The sequence below is a fragment of the Triturus cristatus genome, chromosome 9 (genome assembly GCF_964204655.1).
Source record: "Triturus cristatus chromosome 9, aTriCri1.1, whole genome shotgun sequence".
Taxonomy (NCBI): domain Eukaryota; kingdom Metazoa; phylum Chordata; class Amphibia; order Caudata; family Salamandridae; genus Triturus; species Triturus cristatus.
Window position 1 is genome coordinate 275,371,219 of NC_140592.1, and position 15,502 is coordinate 275,386,720.

Genomic DNA, 15,502 nt, shown 5'->3' on the forward strand with positions numbered 1-15,502 from the left:
CACCAGCTTCGCTCCACTGACCTCACCCTTGCCACCGTTCAAGGCTGCCACAGGACAACCACCGGTGGCAGATCTTTCTCCTACCTCGCCGCCAAGACATGGAACACCCTCCCCACCCATCTGCGACAGACCCAGGACCTGCTGACCTTGAGACTTCTCAAGACCTGGCTGTTCGAGCAATAGCTGCACCCCTCCTCCCCCCTCAGCGCCTTGAGACCCTCACGGGTGATTAGTGTGCTCTACAAATGTGTGATTGATTGATTGATTGAAAGTGGATTAGTGGTGAATTTATATAGGGAGATGTGAGATTAATTTGAGCTGTGGACATGTGAGTTTGTTATTTGGATTGAAAAAGTATAGTGGAGGGATAGAAGAGAGAAGAGTTTGCATTTATATAACGCTTGCTACCCCTAATGAGGTGTCAAAGCGCTTTTCGGCTGGTAGCTTGCTACTCCGGAACCCAAACTGGATTAGTGGGGAATTATTATAGGGAAATATGAAGTTAATTTGAGCGGTGGACATGTGAGTCTGTTAGCTGGATTGAAAAGGATAGTGGATGAATAGAAGAGTGAAGGGTCTGGAAAGTGTTTTGTTGGAGCTCATAGCATTAGGAGGAGGTTTGGGATGAGTAAAGGGGATGTGGAGGGGCTTCGAGTCCAAGTGAAGGGTTTAAAATGTCTTGTTTGGGAGATCTGAATAATAAAACAAGTATGAGATATTGCAAGGAAGGACGAGTCTAGAAAGGGTTATTTTGGGGGTCACAGTAGTAGAATGGGGTTTGGGATGAGTTAGAGAGTTGAGGTAGAGGATATATTGAGAGAGGCATAGGGTGAGAAATATGTTAGTGTATTGGAGAGAGTAGTAGAAAGAGGTTTGAGATGAGTCAGAGGGTAGAGGTAGAGGACATATTGCCAGAGGTATAGGGTGAGATAGAGGGTAGTACATTGGAGATGCTGGATTAGAATTTAAATGTTTCTCCCAACAACTGAGCCACATACTCTGGAGTCTGAATATTCTTCTAGACATGTTTGCAAAATCTCAATGTGTGCATATGGGGCCTCATGTACAAAGCCACTTTGTGATTGCAAACCTGTAATTCCTAAAATCATGGTCTTACAATCGCAAAACGAGTTTTCTCTGTACAATAGCTCATTTATGCCTCGTAAAATGATTTTTATGACTCATACATTTTTTTATCTGCACGTGACCCTCTTTGCATATCCTATTAATATCTTCTAATGAAATCATTCAAAATGTATTTCTGTCTATAAAAGAGTTGGGGGCATATGTATCAACATCACCATTTGCGATTCTCAAATAGCGATTTTTAAGGAATCGCTATTTGAGAATTGCAAAACGGGATGTATTTAAAAAATTGCAAACTTTTTGCGATTTCTTAAAATTCCTTAATTGCGATTAGCAAATTACGAAATCGCAATTAAGGAATACTTGCCCATTCATTCCTATGGGCCAGAAGACCCATAGGAATGTATGGGAAGTAATTCTCAAATTGCGAATCGCAATTTGCTAATCGCAATTTGAGAATAATTTCAAAGGTGCAATGGTGTCAAGATGACACCCTGATACACCCCTGAAATTAGCATGTGTGGTCATATGGCGCACATACATGCCCTAAGGGCATGTATGTGCACCACGTGGCACTTTGTAAAATTACAAAACGTGCATTTTTAAAAGAAATCGCAAATTAACACCAACTTGTAGTTGGTGGTAATTTGCGATTTCTTAAGGATTAATCGCAATCCTTTGGTGAGTGTTACATGTCATTTAAGAAATCGCAATTTGCGATTTCTTAAATGCTTACGCAAACTTAAGAAATCGCTAAATTAGCGATTCCTTAAATTTGCGTTGGGAATTTGCCTAATACATCCCGTTTTGCGAATTTTTAATCGCAAACGCTGTATTTTGCGAATCGCAGCGTTTGCGACTAAAAATTCGCTTGATACATATGCCCCCAAGTCTCTGTGTGCCTGTCCATAGTTCTTTCTGCCATTAGCTGCCTCATTCTGCTTATGTCCAGTCTTTGTATTCGTCTCTACCTGCCTATTTATTCTTATGTCTATCTGTTTTCCTGCAAATCGGCCAGTCTGTCTGTCCGTCCATCCATCGATCCATCCATCCATCCATCCACCCACCCATCTATCCGTCTGTCTGTCTATAACCATGTGCATCTAGCTTCTACCTGCTTTCTTTTAGACAGATGATCACAGACTTGCAGGTCTGGCGGCTCATACTGTTAACTGTAGCTCTTACGCTATGCTAATTATCTCTCATAACTTTCAAGTGCGTCGAGAGCTCTCGGTTTCGTATTTTAAGTGCACTGGCTGAAAATGAGCTACCTTGCAGTCTGGGATTTTTACCTGTGATCACAACAGGCATCCCCTGGGTCGGATCAGGCTACCCTTGTTGCAGAATGCATATCTGACAATCCGAGATCTTGCATTTCAGAAAGTGCAAAGCTGGCAAAATGCTGAATGCGGTTAAATATACAGCAGACTCCCAGTGATAACAGCCAGCCATTAGAGGGATCTTTTTTGTTTTGCTTGTTTTCTTTTAATGTGAAGACCATTAGCATAGAGGTAAAACCTGATACTTGACACCTCAGGCCTTTGAGTCGGATCATTCATTTTTTTCTACTTTCTGGTGAAAGTCAGTGCAGAAAATATATGAGGTTGTATTTAAAAACTATGTAGCATGCAATGCACAGGATGGTATTCCTAAATTAATGTGGAAATTACTTCTTACAAATAGTGCATGTTAGAAAATGCTTTTCTCCAAATTAAAAGAAATATCTTCCTAATCTTATAAATCGCTTTAGAAGCTTCAGAGAAATGTGTGTTCATTTTGTTTCTCGGATGAGGTTTCCAGTTTCAAATATTCAGGGCTGACAGTTTTTTCGCAGTTGAATTTGGGGGTCCTTGTGTTGAGGTGTGGGGGGTACCTAATTAGTAAAAATAATAACTATGCTCGGTTCAAGGGACCACAGATTTTTTTATGTGGTTGCCGCTAGCACCGCCCATTGCTAGCGTTGCCCAACGCCAGAGCCGATTCTGCCCCCTTTGTTCCAGTCCTTAACCTGGAGGAGGAGGAGCCAAGATGGCTGAGTGGGCGTGATCCACCTCAACTCTGGGGCCACGGAAGAGAGTCTTACCGCCGAGCGGAGGAGCCGAAATTGACGTGGCTGCGCCGTGTTGATGGTGTGAAGCTTTAAGGTGCTCGGCGTGCGCTTTTGATCAGGCACACTGACCTTTGACCCAGCTTTGTGTGGCGAAGCCGGAGGCGACGGCGGAGACAAGATGGCCCCGTAGCCGCTCTTCGGGCGGTTTCCCTGAACAACTCAGCCCAGCGGAGGCAGCATCAGCTGCGACTAAGGTGGATGCAGTCTGCCATTCTCGGGTGAGGCCGCTGGGAATACCTCACACGTCTCCTGTGGTCCTGCTGATGCCCCAGGCGATGTGCTGACAGAACGCTTGCGGGGACTACCGCCGCAGCGATAGACCCCAACCCGACGCTGCCGGCAGGATCAGGAGGTGAGCGAGGCACCAGAGCCCTTCTGTTCATAGCAGTGGGGGCATTACTGGGAATCCCCCCAGACATAGCGATCTGGCCCGGGGACTTTGTTGAGGCCGAAATATTCATTGCGGAGCCTTCTCAGGGCAGTGCCTGACCTTAAGATGGCGGCTAAGGCCAGTCTTGATTACCGCTGCAGGGGACTCCTGGGGCTCCGGGGCACTCCCAAACTGAGCTGTTGGAGCATTCCATCTGATCTCCCCTTACGAAGGCGCTCTATTCTGGGGGCATTTCAAGGCCGTGGTGTCCACTGTAAGGTCGGGCCAGGACAACGCCTGACTTTAAGATGGTGGCCGCCCCCTGACTTCATTTTGCCCGCAGTCTTCTACGGTTCTCTAGCTGCTGCCTCTCCCGGACATCGAGCTTCCTGCTGATTGCACCTTGATAATCACCGAAACAATAACCCCATTCACACCTGGGTTTTGATCGGACTGCGGTTTTCTCATCTCCAACTCCCTTGTTTGATTTCGACATTTTCAGATTACACCTGATCGTTATCCTGACAGCGAAGTCCAAGCATTATGGCCGATGCCCGGTGGAGCTGCCCAGACAGCTATAGAGATCGGCCCTAGTTCACCTCCTCGCCATCACCTACCCAGCCGGATATTGGGCACAATTTCTCCCCGTCTCCTTGTTATGTCTCCATCCTCCCCCCTTTCTCCAACGAATTACCGTAACATTGCTTTTTTTATCCTATATTTGACTATGCTCTTGTAACAGATGTAACTTGTAACTTCTAACTCACTGATCCTCATGTAAAGGGCTCTGATACCTCCGGGTCTAGCCAGCGCTATATAAAACCTCTTCAAATAAATAAACCTGACCTAGCGTGTGTGTGAGTCCTGTCACTGCCTACAGCTCTCCCTTGCTCTCCATCTGGGTTTGTACAAGTCTATAGAAATACTAAACAATAAATTGCATTTTGGCTTTTGGCATTTTGGCTTTTGTAATAAGAAACATTCCGTATCTATGCAGAAATGGATTGATCCCAAGTTGTTCCTTATCTGGCATGAGTAGCTTTTCTGGTGTTATTTCTTTGTACTTTGGTGTTTGTATTTCTGCACTCACAATGCAAAACAAAAACCAAGTTCCAGAATTTAATCACAAAAATATGGGGTGGAAAAAGTTACTTGCCTGCTCTGGGCAATCTTGGGGGCCCTAATGGTTTTTTTTCCTGGATTCTACAGCTAACGTTGGCCATGCCAGGCACTCAATGACTCTGTGAAAAGCATACAATAAGAAAATTACCTGGCTGCCCTATTGTAGCTTAAATTGGCCGGTGGGATTGGACTAGGCACTTTAATGGTTCAGCAGTTTGGGCAGAGGATGTGGCATAATGGCTAGGGCAGGTGACCTCAAATCTGAGGAACCGGGTTCGAGTCTCGGCCACTTACACTCAACGTCCTGCGATTCTGGGCAAATCACTTAATTTCCCTGTGCCTAACAAAAATAAATGTGTCCTTGTGTAATGCAACTGGTGCTCATGTAAATCTCTCTGATACCTTTGTGTCAAGTTTGTGCTATTTAAAGCTCAGAAGAAAAAAAATGTGGTCTGATAGACTTTATATGGCACTGGCATCATTGCCCTTCTGTCATTAAAGTGGCAACATTTCTGAAAAAAATGTGTGTGTCACTCAAAATTAGCAGTAGGGCTGCTGCACCAGCAGTGCTTCTTCAATTCAGAACACAAGCTCGAATTAAAAGGTTGTGCAGTGGAGAGGCGAAAGAAGGTTCTTGTCCTTCAGCCAAACATTTCTGGCAGACACATTTATCTAATGGGTATGTGTGGTGCTTGCCTACATATTTACAAATCACAAGATGAGTTTTGCAGTGTTTTTGACTGGTCTTGCTATTGTGTCGAGGAAGTGATTCACCAACTGCTCAATGTGCAGAAAGTATCTGTATTGTAGTGTCATTTTCACATGTTTTTAGTACATTTTTGAGTTTTGCAGTGTTTTTGACTGGTCTTGCTATTGTGTCGAGGAAGTGATTCACCAACTGCTCAATGTGCAGAAAGTATCTGTATTGTAGTGTCATTTTCACATGTTTTTAGTACATTTCCAAAAGCCATCATGTGGCCAACCATAGATGTATCTGTCTTTCAGCTGGGTGTTAGAGCCAGGTCTTGAGCCCAACCTGCCATAGTTGGCCAATACATACTAAGCATGGTCTTTAGCCAAGCACAGCAATGGCTCGCTACAGGGATTTGACCAGGCCCTACACCCAAACTTCTGCAGGTGGCCAAACCCCCACTATGCATGGTGGAAGGTCATGCCTCCACGACCATCCCAAATACACTTGGAACTGGCGCATAAATACTACAGAAGGAGCTTGCACCTCACCCGAGCAACAATCCCATACGCCCCGATACTGCCACTCTTGGGGACACCTAGAGGAAGGGCGGGCACCTCCGAGGAGATCCTTACACATTGGCATGCTGTGGGCATAGATACCCTAGGTGACCTCTATGTGGATGGTACATTGCTCTCCTTGGAGGCACTGGTGAGAGACTATGGCTTACCGGTAGGGCAATTTCTATTGCATACCTCGCTCACAAGGCCCCTCTCGGCCTCCTGGGGGGATATGACGGCCGAGCCAACGACACATCTGCTACTACATTACGTACATGTAATGTGTGCGGGATCACATATAGTACACTGGCTGGTGACAGCTCTGCTTACACACACACAGAAACCAATGCTGAGTCTCCGCTCATGCTGGGAAATGGATAGAGGACAACCATGGACGGAGAAGGAATGGAGTGCTGTCCTAGCCAGCTCTTCATTGATACAGAGAAGCTCCAAATTTAAGCTTATACAAACATACATTATACAGCGAGCGTACCTCTCACCCGACAACATAACAGATATTTTACCATAGCCACCTCCGCATGCCCGCATTGTCAGCAGCTCAACGCTAATTTGTTGCACATGCTCTGGTCCTGCACCTCCTTACAACTTTACTGGCAAGCAGTAACTACGGCACTTGCACTCTGTACCGACACTTCCCTGCCACATACATGGGAAGTTTGCATACTGGGGCTATATGCCAGGTCCAAGAAAAACAGAGTCACGTCCAGATTTCGAGACCTGGGTTTGATAGTAGCGAAGCAAATAATTACAAAGAGGTGGAAACACAACGTCCCCCCAGAGACAGTCAGCTGGGAAAGATCACTCACGATATGGGCGCAGGCAGAAAGCACAACACTGCACAGACAGGAAACAGCGGGGCTCCGCAACTATCCAATAGCGCAACACTGGGATACCATACTCACAACCTTCACGCATGGGAAGGACAATGACGACAACAGTGCCCCCCCGACAGTACATAATTCGAACATTGAAGGTCCCGAGTCAACGGAAGCGCGGTATCCATTGTTAGTACTGCGACTTATAGTACAGCATATCCATGGCTCGAACCCGCCGCTGAGAGTTTCCTCTAGTCCCCGACCAACCATTTAGAATGCCGAGTTCCTCATTACCCTCATGAGTCAAAGTGCCACCCTGGCGAGCCAACATAATATCATGTACGAGATGCACATACTCATGCTCAGTCGTGCTATGTTCCCCCTTTTTTTCTGATGGCAGTTTCTTTAATAAGTTATTAGTTCTGTGTTTCGGATTCTATATGTCTTATTGGCATATTTTGCAGATCTTGCAGTGTTATACTGAAATGGACGCACATTCACAACCCCATGTAAGTTATTACTGTACATGCCACGTAACAACTGACTGGATTCATACTAGCTGTGTTCGTATATCACACAGACGTCATTATCTGTAAATGGGGAATTGGAATGCAGTAGCACGAAAAGAGAGTAGCATGCAACTGTTTATCAGCGTAGGCCTCCTGTAGAGGCGTATATGTACCACCGTGTATTGTAACCACACTTTTGCTATGCACCCCAGTTATATGCATTCTTCTACAATGTCGATCTGTATATGTATGTATGACACCTCAGATGACCCTGGATTGTTAAAAAATTTAAGAAAAACAATAAAGATATTTAAACAAAAAAATGCATGGTGGAAGGTCATGTGCAGCAATGTTGGCTGCAGGGCCAGTTCCTACTGCGCTCAATCTTTGGCTTTGTGCAGAGGTGGTTGGCCGATTGGTCTAGCCTTCACCAGGAACTGCATCAAACTTTTTGTGAGCAGTCAAACTTGACTGCATACAGCCTTCAGGTCTTCACACTGTTGGCTAGCAGCAGGGTGTAGCATTTGGCCAGACCCTGCACCTAACCCTTTAAGGGCACCGTAACTCTACCGAGTACAGCCATTGACTGTGCACATTGTGGGATGGCTGCAGTGTTTAAAATGTATTTCTTTGACCTCACAAAGAAGCCCCCAAGCTGCTATCTATATAGATATGTTCATCTACACCACCATGGTGCCGGTGGCCCTCGCACGAATTGGCAAGTTTTACATTGAAGCAGGAAGGATTCTAAAAACAACCCAAGAAACGGAGTCAAATGATTACAATATACGAGCCGCTGATCATTTATTGCTGCAGTAACACTTTCAGGAGGAGCGCTCCATATGAATTGGCACTAAGTGACTTCACACATGCACCTCACAAGTTAGGACCCCGAGGAGCACATTGGTACACCTGAAGGGTGCACTACTCTAGGGTCCTGTGGGTGGCTCTGACTTTACATCTGGCATCTTATTTACCTCTGGCACAATCTCTTGGTGGGGATCTCTGCATATATACGCGCCACATAGACTCATGCGCTTTACCTGTCCCACCGGTTTTAATACCTCATCGTCATTGATCTGGGAGTAGTACTGTTTTTAACTTGCACTATATGTTGCACTAATTCAGATACACACTCATGCACCATTTAATTTTATGCCTGTCTGCATCGCACAATATTGCACGCTCCCTTTGGATTTTAGCTTTGCCCAGCATTGCCTTATTCTGTATTTGCCACACAAAACAACTCTTTGGGTTATTTGCTGCTCCCATATAACTGGGCTGTAGCACTTTCTGACGCTGTTAACCTCGTTTCGGCGACAAATGTTTTGACGTTTTATATTTGGTGTCGTTTTTTGACGTGATTTACATTGTCTTTTGTTAATGATTTTAGGTAATCATACAATATAGATGTAACTTACTTACTTACTATTCATATAGATAACGCCTCAATTATTATATAATTGAAATTTCAGTTGAAACTTCACCCCTAAATTAGTCAAATTATATGCTTCCTCTAATTACGAAGGTGGTGATCAAATTCATTATAATCAATATTAGACTTGGTTACAAAGCTCAAGTATATTTTCATTATTAGCTGGGTCCCCAGATTGCTTAGGTATTGAAACTTATTGCACAAAATCCCAAAACCTACTGATTTTTTTAGAATGCTGAGAAACCCTATTGAATTGACTTCTGCATTAATTCATCTGCTAGCTTGAACCTATAAGTAGTCAATACACACTTTGTGACCTAACAATGTGTTTTTGATCCCTGGTGAATTACTCCCATTTAAACTTCAGCTGTTTACATTTTCATCCATTACAATCAAATAGATCTGAACATGTTGCTCTTTCTTATAGTTGTTTTTGTCTGTTTTCGTTTGCTGGTACATGGAGATCTCTGACCTTCCCATTTGCAAACAGACGCATGCCAATCTTGCTTTCTAGTTAACCTTTTCCATCCATTGTGATTTATGTCTTGCTAAATAACATTAATGGGACGTACCCCTTAAGTTTAAAGTAAAGTGTTCAAGTGGAGCTACATGCTCTGTATAATCTGACATATCATACTCTGCATTGGAATCCATTTGTGTCTCTGAGATCACTATTTCAGCTTTTAGAACCAAGATCAAAGCTAATTTAGCAATTTAGAGTGCCAGCTCTAAACTTACACCTTTTATGATAAAAAAAAAAAAGAACTCATATTGCTATTGTGTTAATCTTTTCAGTGAAGTCTGGCACATAAATGGTCTTCCTCCCATGTCCACATAGGTCTTTTTCTTGAAACATAGATCCATTTATGTAGATTTCTGTAAGTAACAATGAGTAAGTGACCTCAACTGGTTCCTGCTGTGCCTCTGAGTGTGTGTCATTTATGTGAGGGGCTGAGCTCCTCCCTGGCCCATGATGGACCATTAGTGCATTGAAATGGTCAAGGTGATGAGTGCTGCTACATAATCCTCATATTTAAATAGTTACTACTAACTAAACAATGGTCCTCTGTGCCTCCAGATTGATTTTTTGACCTTTTTGTGAAGAAAGCAATGAAATATTTGGTAGAAATCTGTATACAACATTGAGTAGGCCAACAGTTTATTGCAACTAGGAGGGTGAATATACATACAGCGATGGCTATTTTTTTGCCTGAGTAAGTCGATGAAATGCAAATATGTCTTCACAGAAGTCAGCTCTAATCCCTTCAAACTAATCTAGAATAATAGAATAAGTTCTCCTTCATGTCAGTAAGGCAAGGCGTAATGCTGTACGCTTTCTATAGGACTCTATTCTAGGACTCTTTAAACTTAAAGTTCTGGGAAACTCAACTCTCTGAAATCCTGCAACTGGTAACAGCTTGTAGAGCCAACATGAACTAAACCCCTATATTGTAGAACTGTACTTCCTGCATCTGACTGGGTATCTAAATATTTCACAATCCTAACCAAGGGTATTATACTATCCCATTCCCCAAAGGTAGACCATACCTGACCCCAGAAAAAGATGATTTAATTCTGTCTCTCTCTTCTCATCTGTTATCTCCTTTGCACATATGCTCCCTACCATAAAATGCCTTTAATTTCATCATGTTATGACTAAAGCATGTATGAGGACCTCAGACCATCATGTGCTCAAAGGAAAGGAGCGAGCCCAGTTTGTTAACATGTTGGAAAGGTCCCTTTTCTTGCTCTTAACCCTAGGTGATGTCCAAAGGAAATCACTCCTCATAGGGCTTGATTGCGAGTCTAGCAGTCCGAGGACTTCCAGATTTGCAGGGGAGCTGCGGAGCTCCGACCGCCCCATTACAAGTTGGGCAGTCGGACCGCCATTGCACTGCCGCAACCGCCAAGGATCAAAGATCCCTGGTGGTGGCGTGGCGGTCTTGAGGCTGCAATATGCTTGGTGGGACCGCCACCAAGCATATTATGAGTTTCCTCTCCGCCACTGTTTTCGTGGTGTTTCCTCCTCCATGAAAACTGTGGTGGAGAAGAAATTGTTGCCTCTGGGCCATGGGTTGCATGCAGGGGGTCACATGACGTGCCCCTACGTGCATTCACTCCAGTACCTGCAAAGCATAGACTGCATAAGTCCATGCCGTGCAGATACTGCCTTTGATGTTCCCATTGCAGTGCCTATTTCATAGGCACCGCCATGAGAACGCCAAAGAACAGCCCACCAGTGACTAAAACAGCCCTAATCTGGCAGGCGGTGTGCACACTGGTTTGACAATCCTGGAGCAGGGCGGTGGCGTGGCCGCTCGCTCCAGGACCGCCAAACTCGTAATCTGGCCCATAGTCTCTTTCTCTCCTGCCACTGCACAACGCAAGAACTTTATAGGACCTAAAAAGCTTCTAGCTGTGTGCCATAAATTAGGAACCCCTTCTGTGATTATTACCTCATCATATGAACAATGATTAGCTTGACCCTCACAAGCCAAATCAATCACTGCAATGTACTCTAACTTAGGGGCTCTGAGCTTCCCGACAGACTCTGACCTCTCAGCAACTGTGGACTTTGGCCAGGTCTCCTTTCTGTTGGGCTAACAGATCTAATCCCATACTAGAACTTCCAGGTGGGCTGCGTACATTCACAAGAGCATATTGAGATGTCCCATTGAATGCAGAATTCCACACAGTAGGCTAACCGTTAGCAAGTCCCTAACAGGCAAACTAGTTAGTTCAATTTGAGGTATGGGAAATCAGTGGGATCACATCCTGAGGAGTTTATCCAGTGCCCAGGAGGGACGGAGTTCTGTAGACTTCAGCTGGTCACTAACCATCCTCCATGTTGTGGTAGAAGACCATTGAATATGCAAGAGTGGTGTCCTACCTATTAATATTCATGCAAGGGCCGCTTGTCCTATAGCACGCTGAGCTGCTAACCCACCTGAATTCCTCAAGCCTCCATAGTCAGTTGTGAAACTCGCATAATTGAAGGACTGAGTCCAAGGAAGCTCACCTGTAAGAAAAAAGGTTGTACATTCGTATGGACAGGTAAGGCAGTACTCCACACTTCCAACAAATCTAACCCTCAGATTATCATGGTAATAATAACTTGAGTTTTTTATGTCTTGTTTGGTGCCACACATCTGATATTCGTAAGTGCTGTAAATAACAAGTGGTACTGTGACCCAGTTTAATGGAAGCCAAGAAACCAGTCTCTTACGGTGGGAGGCTGAGTTGGCCTTGCAGGGTTTGCAGTCACAATCTGCATATCGTTATATGTCAGCAATGCTCATCTTTTCCCGCTGTATCTCTCCAGCAGATAGTGGTGTTTCATCTTGTGTTCGGTTTCATGCCTCCGGACTGTGGAATGTTCTATCAAAAGTACTGCGCCATTCCAGAGAATACTTGGGGTAACTCCTAAGTTGTTCGTTTTACCGGACTTTACCCTAATACCATCGATGCTTCTGTCTTTCAGCTGTGTGCTTCAGCCTGGTCCTGAGCCCAACGCTCCATAGGTGGCCAATATCTAGTAAGCATGGCCTTTAGCCAAGCACAGCAATGATTGGCCACAGGGCTTCGACCAGGCCTACACCCAAACCTCAGCCAATCACTTTGATTACCTGTGCAAACCTCTTTTTGAGCATTTATTAGATGGAAAGGTTCAAATCTAAGACAGTCAGTGTTTCAATGGAACTATAGCTGTGCAGGTGCTCACAATTTAGAGTACTAGTTTTCTCCTGAGAAGTGCTGGTACGCTTCCATTAAATTTATCGCAGTAGTGATGAGAAGTGCAAGTACTCTCCCATTAAATGTATCGCAGTAGTGGTGAGAAGTGCAGATACTCTCCCATTAAATGTATTACAGTAGTGGTGAGAAGTGCAGGTACTCTCCCATTAAATGTATCGCAGTAGTGGTGAGAAGTGCAGGTACTCTCCCATTAAATGTATCGCAGTAGTGGTGAGAAGTGCAGATAGTCTCCCATTAAATGTATTACAGTAGTGGTGAGAAGTGCAGGTACTTTCCCATTAAATGTATCGCAGTAGTCATTAAATGTATCGCAGTAGTGGTGAGAAGTGCAGGTACTCTCCCATTAAATGTATTACAGTAGTGGTGAGAAGTGCCGGTACTCTCCCATTAAATGTATCGCAGTAGTGGTGAGAAGTGCAGGTACTCTCCCATTAAATGTATCGCAGTAGTGGTGAGAAGTGCAGATACTCTCCCATTAAATGTATTACAGTAGTGGTGAGAAGTGCAGGTACTCTCCCATTAAACGTATCGCAGTAGTCATTAAATGTATCGCAGTATTGGTGAGAAGTGCAGGTATGCTCCCATTAAATGTATCGCAGTAGTGGTGAGAAGTGCAGGTACTCTCCCATTAAATGTATCACAGTAGTGGTGAGAAGTGCAGGTACTCTTCCTTCCTTTCAAATTAGATAAGTGCAGGCACTCTGTACCGGACAGCACCTGCCCATATAAAGCACTGAAGGCAGGGGGCGGAGCCTGCTCGAGTCCCTCCTATCCCAGAGAGACGGAAGGGAACCGCTAGGTCACCACACTGGTAATTAAGTTTTAGCATTTTTTTTTATTTCTCGCAATACTCAGAAATGTTAAAGGCAGGCTTACAAAAATGATCTTGAAAATAAAAGGGTACACTGAGAGCAGTTTTTCAAAACAAATTAAGTCTGCGTTAAAAATTAGATGGATTCATTCCCCCGATGCTTCCATTAGCCCGACTGTCCCAGTACAGTTTTTATTCAAACAAATAAACCCAATGAAACACTTAGAGGAGCCACAATAGCAAACTCGCTCTGCGTCCAACGTATTGATTAATTTATTTACTCCTCCTGGAAAAACCCAAGTATTGCGTTAATGTCTTTTATAAGAATCGCGCTGCTCAATGAAACGTCTAATTTATTTTAGTGTATACATAAATAGCCGGCCATTTTCAGCGAGACAGACTAATGAAAACGAGGCCATGAAATTGTCTCTGCGATGAGGAGCGATGGAGTCAAGTTGCTATTGGCTGAGTGCTGAGACGTGGTGAACTGGCCACCGTGCCTTTGAACTCTTGAACCGCGCCTTGTTTGTCTGATTTATTGATTCCGATGAACGTGTGAAGTTCAGCTCCCTTGTTTTGTCACACTGTTCTGGAAATACCGTCCAGTTTCTCTCCTCTTGAGCGCACGTGATGCCACATTACCAAATGTGGAGTGTTTTGTGCTGCGTTAAAATTAATGGAAGTATTTGGGGGAAGTGGCCTTGCTGAACGCTCTTTTGGCGGTTTTTGCAACACGTACGTGTATTTTTGATCACTCGTGTGTAATAAGTTTGTGTTTATTTTTGTTGCCGCTGTGTTCCTTCCTCGGGCTCAAGTGCCTTATTCAAGGCAAATTCACAAGGCACTCTACATGTTTTTGCTTCTTTATTATTTTTTTCTTTTTTGCATGCCTGAAAAGTCGTCCCTCAGACAGACTGTTAATTGATTCTCGTGATGGTTTCCCATTTTGGGGGGGTGGGGGGGGGGGGGGGGATGGGGAGAGAGAGGCACGAAAGGGAGAGGCGGGATATTCGGGCCAGAGAGAGGGGATTGGGGGCTCCACCTGTCTAGCAGAGCCATGGGCTGGTCTTTCGCTGCTGCTGCCTCGCGTGATTTCTGTGTGTCGTGGCTCTGCGGTAGTTTCATGGACATTTGCCTCCACATGTCTCGGCGCTCTCAGTCTCTTGAGAGAGCTCACACCGAACAGCTCCAAGCGGGGTTTTTCTCGCATAAAGCCCGCACTGCATATTCGTCTATTTTTCTTATGCTGCTAATTTTTGGCAGGCGTACTTGCTTTACATGCTAGCTCCAACGTCTCATTCTGCACAGAAAACAACACGACACCTGTGCATTATAGTTGGCAAAAGTACAGTTTTTATTTCAAAAAGAGTTAAGTACTGTTTTAAATACACATAAGAGTGACCAGCCAGTTCATTTGCAAGCCTATGCGTTCCAAAATTAGTTTCTGAACAACATAGTACTTTTATGTTACGTTTAAGTTTTTCCACATTAATACTTGTATATTAAAGTATTAATTATTGCTATTAATATTAAAGTCTCAGCCAAAATAGTACTTTATAGTTGTGGGTATCCGATGATGTACTACTTTCTTTCAGTTGAAAATTGTCTGTTTTATGACACCCAAAACTTCCTGTGGACTGTTTATAGGGAAAGTAATTTAAGGTGATGGCAGTGTAATTTGCTCGTAAATAAACTAGCTTCAGCGAGAAAACACAACCAATACGGAAGGCAAGAAACAGGGCTGACTCTAACACGCTTAGCTGGGAAAAAAATCAATTTCAGCGCAACTATGTTTTTGTTTACTTTACCAGGCACATCCTAATATGGTCACCTCCCTGTTGAAGGCGGCCGAGCCCGGGGCTGAGGGGCCCCCTCGGGGAGCAGCTTCTGACGGTGCCTCTCAGACAATAAGAAACAAACGGCGCAACTCCACAAAAGGCTGCCCGGAAAAAAAGTGTCAAACAGCCCCCGCAGAACTCTCCCTTCTGACACACACTTGCTCTGTATACGTAAACCTGCTCCGTGCCCTGCTGCCCGGGCTGAGCAGCGTTTGTTTGGAAATGTAAAGCCACGCTTTTTTTTTTCTTTCTTTTTTTTTTTTTTCCTATTCATTTGAGAGCTGTGGAGTCTTTCCTTCGAGGCATAGTCTTTGCATTCGTCTTTCACGAGTTATGCTCGTGCAGCCCCCGGCTGCGAACGCTAAGGTAAGGTTGACTTTT

The 15,502-nt window shown here is 44.3% G+C and overlaps 1 protein-coding gene across 14 annotated transcripts in view; it reads left to right on the plus strand.

Annotated features, from left to right (window-relative positions):
- The window catches only part of FOXP1 (forkhead box P1), a 1,129,017-nt gene that overhangs the window by 341,539 nt on the left and 771,976 nt on the right, over positions 1-15,502 (plus strand). For 2 of the 14 annotated variants that reach the window (XM_085624907.1, XM_085624920.1), the window contains exon 1: positions 15,278-15,487. The exons of 10 other annotated variants lie outside the window; for them this stretch is intronic. The gene's annotated coding sequence lies outside the window, so the exon portion shown is untranslated. Of the gene's footprint in view, positions 1-15,277; positions 15,488-15,502 lie in introns of those variants that run through there. 2 more of the 14 variants (XM_085624923.1, XM_085624910.1) reach the window with 2 other exon arrangements.